This window comes from Astyanax mexicanus, chromosome 25 (genome assembly GCF_023375975.1).
Source record: "Astyanax mexicanus isolate ESR-SI-001 chromosome 25, AstMex3_surface, whole genome shotgun sequence".
Lineage (NCBI taxonomy): Eukaryota > Metazoa > Chordata > Actinopteri > Characiformes > Acestrorhamphidae > Astyanax > Astyanax mexicanus.
Genome location: NC_064432.1, coordinates 18,988,225 through 18,995,166, shown reverse-complemented (window position 1 = coordinate 18,995,166; position 6,942 = coordinate 18,988,225).

Here is a 6,942-nt window from a genome sequence, read left to right as displayed (position 1 = left end):
ACCAACATCTTGTCGCAGTATCAGAGGGTGCCAACTAACATTCCACTCTATACTCTCTTAACAGGCCAGGCAGTGCTAGATCAGAGTAGCAGCATCAGCAGTGTCTTCCCAGGTCCCAGTGCACTGTCGTCTTTGTGTTTTCTAAATTTGGAGATGTGATGACACGGTTGAATAATGAATGAACATATAGTGTACATTTATTTAAAGAGCTTAAGAAATATTAAGAAGATAAAAATACCTATAAAACTGTTCTAGTGATATCCCAGCATATAAGATTATATTTTATGATCACAATGATATAATGTAGAACTGGCTTGCCAAAAGTCATGTCCCATGTTAGATGAAGAACCTGAGTGTCTATTGTCATTTGTCTATTTGTCTGGACTATTCTATTAATAGATGGTTGTGACCATTACCACTTGCTGTGTAAGCCTTATCAAGTCTTTATTTTGGGGCTTAAGAACATTTAGGATATGTAGGTACAATCAAGTTACAATATTATAACCCTGCCTTCTAGTTTCTACACTCACTGTCCATCTTGTCAGCTCAACTGTCCACATAGGAGCACTTTGTAGTTCCCATCCTGTTCTTCAATGGTCACTGTTGGCTTAATATTTTTGGTTATTTGACTATTGTCAGTTCTGAATTAACAATGAGGTGTTTAAAAACTCCAGCAGCACTGCTGTGTCTGATCCATTCATAACAGCAGTGTTGTGACTTGAGTAGAAGTTGAAGTGTCATTTAAGCCACACACACACACACACTTCAGTGGAAGTACTAAAGTATTCAACATGTATGTACTTAAGTATTGCAAGTAGTTCATTCTAAAGTACTGAAAGTAAAAGTGCAGCTTGATCTCTTGATTCAGTCAATGATAAGGAGCTTCATCAAACCCGGTGACAGTGAATTAATTGTAACATTTTTTATAATTGAAACGAGTAACAATGCAGCATGAAACATATATTGAAGTAAAAGTATTAAACTCATCAAAAATATGTAGTGAAGTAAAAGTGGAAGTAGGAGGAAAAAATAATACTCTAGTAGATACAGAATCAGTATTTTAGTACAGTAGTGAAGTATTTCTACTTCTTTACTATACATCTCTGGTCCTAACCATTGAAGAACAGGGTGAAAAGAGTATAAAAGTGTTCAGGGAAAGAAAATGACTACAGTCTATAATTATAAAACTGCAAAGTGCTTCTATATGACCAGTGGAACTGATAAGATAGTGTGTACAGAAACAAGGAGGGGGGTTATAATATTGTGTATGACTTGACTGTATATATTGTGTTCCATTGCAGGCCATACAGATCTGGTCAGTCTAACCTGAATACTGTGACACACATTTAAAAAAAAACATGCCCTTCTCCCCCGTGAATGAGTAAAGATGACGCTGCGTTATCATCTAGAAGCGAGTTAGCAGACATTATGGCGTTCAAATGAGTTTCTTCCTCACCTCTTTTCTTTCAGCTCATCTCTCTCTTTCATCTTTGAGCTAAATCAGCGGATCAGCGGCTCAAATTCTGCCTCTCGCTGGCTCCCATCTGATTTCTCATGGATTATAGGACAAAAGGATTTACATATTATTTCACTTGGCGAGAATTCTGTTAGTTCATAATTCATAATTTTATATGCTTGGTGTGTCTCGATGTGTGTGCCTTTGTGTGTGTGTGTGTGTGTGTGTATGAGCGTGTGTATGCTCAGCTCATTTCCCTGGATAGAACTGATATTTGTTATTATGGTTTCTGTGCTTTTGACACAGAGGAGTGGAGCAGAGGAGATATGAACAGATTATGAACAGCATTACATTAGAGCAGATTTAGTGTTGCTTGAGGTTAAATAAATAGGCCTAAGCAAATAAACTCTGATAAAGCTGACGCCGAACCCAATTCACATCGAATTAATGCTGTTCTCAGTCGATCTGTTGCAAATCCTGAACACACTGATCACAAGGCAGGAGGAACTGTAAAAACTTCTGCAACAGCAGCTGGAACACACTGGAGGAGGTTGTTCCCAGCAGGTGTGGAGGCATGAGGGAGTTTCACACTGTCTGATCACAAGTTCAGAGACATTAAAATAGATACTTCATTTTTACAGGAGCTCAGGGTCTCTGATAAGCAGAGGAAAAAAGGAGACAGAAGTGTGTGTGTGTAAGTAGGACGATGCTTTGAAGCGATTTAAAGCGGCAAATGTGCGTTTTCATACGTGCTGTACCTTGTTTGAACCAATTTTTTTAGTTTGGTCTGAACCAAAATAGCTGGTGAAAAAAGGTCTTGGTTCAGATTAATTGAACTATAGTCTGAGTCGTATGCAGTCTGAAAGCACTTTAATAGATGGTTGCAACTTTTAGACAACGTACAGGAATTTGAGGCAGGCTATTGTCACCCATTAAACAATATAAGTAGAAAAGTTTTTAAAAAAAAATCTGAATCCCCTTAGTGGCATGCCTGTCACACAGCATGATTCCTTTATCTACTGTAACTGTAGATCAACCCTGATTTATTAAGAGAAATAAAATAAATTCTAGGGGAATCTGCTATGCTTATGCTTCAGCATGAATATTTCTATGAATAATTCTTCTTTTGATTTCTATTCTCTTGCAATGACTGTGCTTCATGCGTAATGCATTCTTTGGATAAGAGAGTTTTTTTTTTAAATCTTGGTTTCTCTGCGTTTATTCATCCTTATGATCCCAGTTTAGCAATACTCATTAGGAGGCTGCACCTGCATTTCTGGACAAGCTGCTTTTGGAAGTTGGTTTCTGTAGAATGCAAAAAGAAGTACAAATAATCCTGAAGCAAATTGTATTTTGAATAATGTTTTAAGAAGCTAGTTGTTCATCTTCATAATAAATTAAATTTAGTGCAGGTACTGTAAATGGCTGTGGTACAATAGTAGCCCCTGCCGGACTGCAAAATACCACTACGATGAACAGGGATGGACAGGAATTGATATTGAGTATCAGTTTGGTGCGACTAGGTGCAACCTGACCTGACCTAACACAACAAGAACAAGTGTTGGAACAAGCCTGACTTTAGGCAAACAGTAACACTCTCCATGATCTTCACACTGCCATGCTTTTAGACACCAGGGCCAAGGTTAAGAAAACCTGTGAGAAGCAGACCCGAGCCTGAGCCTTTGTTTTCATATCGATCTTGGAGTTTTAAAGCAAGTGTCTAAGTGTGAGTCACGGTGTGTGTTTGTGTAGGTGTGTGTTGTGTATAGGTACCATATGGAGGTTTATGTATGCAGAGCGCCTTCTCTCTCTCTCGCCTCAGGGCAAGAAGGAAGCGCTTGTGTCCACACAGCCATGTGCTTAGCCAGACGGAAAACTGGATAATGGGGATGGGAAGCAAATCTTTCAGTACTGACACGCCGAAGTTCACTTTAGCACACAACATTTCTGTTGCCTTGCTGTACTTTCTCCTCATGTCTGACAGACACAGTGTTTTTATGTACTGTCAATCCATATTTGAACGGTTGGGTTTATTTGCCAGGTGCTGTCAGTCAGTATAAGGACAGGAACAATGGAAATGTTTCTTTTCAGAGGTTCTTCAATTGCATACAGGTAAAAAAGGACTATATATATATATATATATCTCATACACATTAAATCGATTTTTCCTATTTCATGTGTATAAAACATCTGGATTGCGCTCTAATTACACTAATTATACTGATGTGCCAAAAGTCATACAATAACAGTAGGTCTTGGGAAGGCCTGCATCTGTATAGGTTGTGAGGTGTTTCCAGTTGAACACTGGCCAGTGTGCTTATGGTAAGGCAATGCACTGCAAATAATCAGATTGAGCATGGCCTTAAAATACTGCATAGACGTCATTACCACTCCGAGTGGTCCAGCGGGCTAAAGCACTGCCACTATGATCACAATTGGCGTTGCTCTCTTTGGGTAGGTAAATGGGGCTTATTCCCCACATCACTCCAAAGGTGATGTTGATCAGCAAAAGGCGTCTGTAAGCTGTATCAAAACTGAGTTGCTGAGTCGGTGGCTGAATTCACATGTATCGTAGGAGGCATGTGCTAGTCTTCCCCCTCCTGGTGTTGGGCATCACTAGTAATAGGGGAAGTCCTGATAAGTGGGTTGGGAAAATAAGAAAAGAAATTTAAAAAGAAGTAATTACCACAGAGAGTGAACAATAGTCGGTGGTATTGATCATGATTCTAGCTAGAATTGTCCAGAAATGTAAAAATCACATTACATACAAAATAAAAAACAGTAGAACCCCCCCCCCCCACACACACACACACACACACATGCCATTTTTAGATTCCATGTGACATGGCAAAAGTCATGGGACATGTTTCTATTTTCTCTCTCAAGACATATGGCATATCACTCCATATACCACACAGCTTGGTTTGGCTCAGACAAATACAGATCCTCAAATAGAATTTCTTCAATGCTTGGTGAATGCCTGCTGTGCCTCTAACAAAATAAGCCCCCAAAAAGCAATCCCCAAATTTCTTGGCAGCTTAGGTTAAAAGCAGTGGTTTCCATTAAAGATGGTAAACGAGAGAGACACTTGCAAGCAAGCAAGGAATACAACAATGATTTACATTTACACATTCAGGTTTTTTAAAGGTTTTTAAAGATGTGTAAAAGTTTAAATAGCCAATCCTAGACATTTTTTATGCTTTACAGTGGCATGCAAAATTTGTGCACATATACTGTAGGTCAAAATGCTTTAACATGCTAAGAACCATGGTACAGGAACTAATATAATAACTCATAATATTTAGCATGTCCCATAAAAGCTAAAGAAAGATACATGACCTGCTGACAAGTGACAAGTGTTTAACCTCACTCACAGGTATAGTGTGCTACAGGGGCAAGTCTGAGTAAGGCCTGATACCAGCCCTCTAAATTTCCTGTATTTTTAAATATGATATGGTGTATGTATCTTTAATATTGTACAATACATGGCTGTACAGTATGAAAGTATTTGAAAAAATATTCTGTAGATGCACAAAGATGTTAAAGGATAATGGCTCACAGATGGTGTTGCCAACTGAGAAAACATGAATCTAAACACAGAACACAGAATAGGTTTTTCTTTAATCATTTTGTGTGCAGCATTTTGTATCTGTCTCTTTTATGATTACAAAAAGGCTTTATATTCTGCGTGCATTCTGGATGCCAAATGTTGCCACTTGCTAAGAAGCAGTTTACAATCTTAACAGCTTGAAAAATTATGTGTAAATTTTCCTCATTGTGAACAGTGAAAGCTTATTTTCAGAGGCGCATTGTGTACTCTCTATTATCATTGAGGCTTTCTTTCTATTATAAATATGACCAGTTTAAAGCTTAAGGATGACTCTAGGCTTAGACATTAAATACCCAAAAATGAGTAGAGCAGTAGAATTTCCAGTGGCTGATAACATTTCACAGGGCATTGAGTGCTTGGTGGCCAAAAAGAACACAATAAGGCCCTAATGGCAGTTCTACCTCTCCATTGTCACATTTGATATGCCTCATGCTCAATTTATAGCCATTCTCTCTTGGAACAGGTACCTTTCATTATATGAAAGACATAATTTTCCTACCGGCTCCTGGCATCACTACATTTGCATAAAAAGCATGTCCCCCAACCCTAACTCACCACCAGTGTGCAGTATGTTTTTATAATTAACTTAACTGTGGTTTATCACACCTGAGGAACAGTGGTGAATCTTTCCAGGAGTGGCCGGCTAACCAAAATTACCCCAAGAGTGCAGCATCAACTCATCCAAAAGGTCGCGAAAGACACCACAAAAACATCCAAAGAACTACAGGCCTCATTTGCCTCAGTAAAGGGCAGAGTTCATGACTCCATCATAAGTAAAAGACTTAGCAAAAATGGCCTACATGGCAGAGTTCCACAACAAAAAACACTGCTAAACAAAATTGCATGCGGTTGCATGACCCTAAAAAAGTGGCGGAATTACTTAAAATCTGCAAAGAAGAGTGGGCCAAAATTCCTCCACAGCACTGTAAAAGATTCATTACAAGTGACCGCAAACGCTTGATTGCAGTTGTTGCTGCTAAGGGTGGAACAACTAGTTATTAGGCTAAATTTTAATTTGTTTGATAATCTAAACAATTTAAGAGTGACAAACATGCAACAAAATAAGAAATGGGGCAAAAACTTTTTCACACCACTGTATATAAACCCTGGAAAAGTCAATATTGCAGTTGACTAGAACTTCAAAGTTGAGCTGAGGTCAGTAGGGCCCAAAAACCGCAATTTAGGATAGTCTGGATAGTTCGGTTAGTAGAGCACTACGAGCCTTTAAATCTGAAGATCCAGGGTTCAAGTCCCTGTTTGGGCAAGTAAGCCTTTATCTTGCCCTGTGGGGCAGCTGTGGTCCAGCACTGTTTTGTGCTGATGACAGGGTTCTGGATTTGATTCCTGGGTTCAATAAGCCGTTGTTGGCTCCCTGCCACCCCTCTGCCCCTAGGGTGTCATAGCCAGGCATGTGTGCTCACTGCTCCCTAGTGGGTATATGTGTGTGTTAGCTGTACAGTTGGTTTAAAGACAGAGAGGCTAAACTCCAACTATATCTAAAACAAAAGAAAGTCTTTTTAAGTTAATTAATGGAACTCTAGTATTGAAACAGGCCTTGTGCAAATGTTTATATCATATAATTTTATTGTATTATCCCATTTGATTCTTTCTGTATTGCAGTTTAGACAAAAATAACACAACCAAGCCATAGCTGCCAAGCAGTAGAGCATCCAAGCTGATGGTTTTGGACATTCATTTGGAGTTTTCTTGCCTAATATATGTTAAAATGAGTAATGAACCTTAAACAGAGCGTTGGCAACTGTTGTAGTGTGTCATATCCAAAGGAAAGAACTGTGTGTGAGAGCAATGAGATACAAGTGGAAAATAAAAAATGCGTACCACACATGCGTTAATGGGAAGTGATGGGTACCTTCAT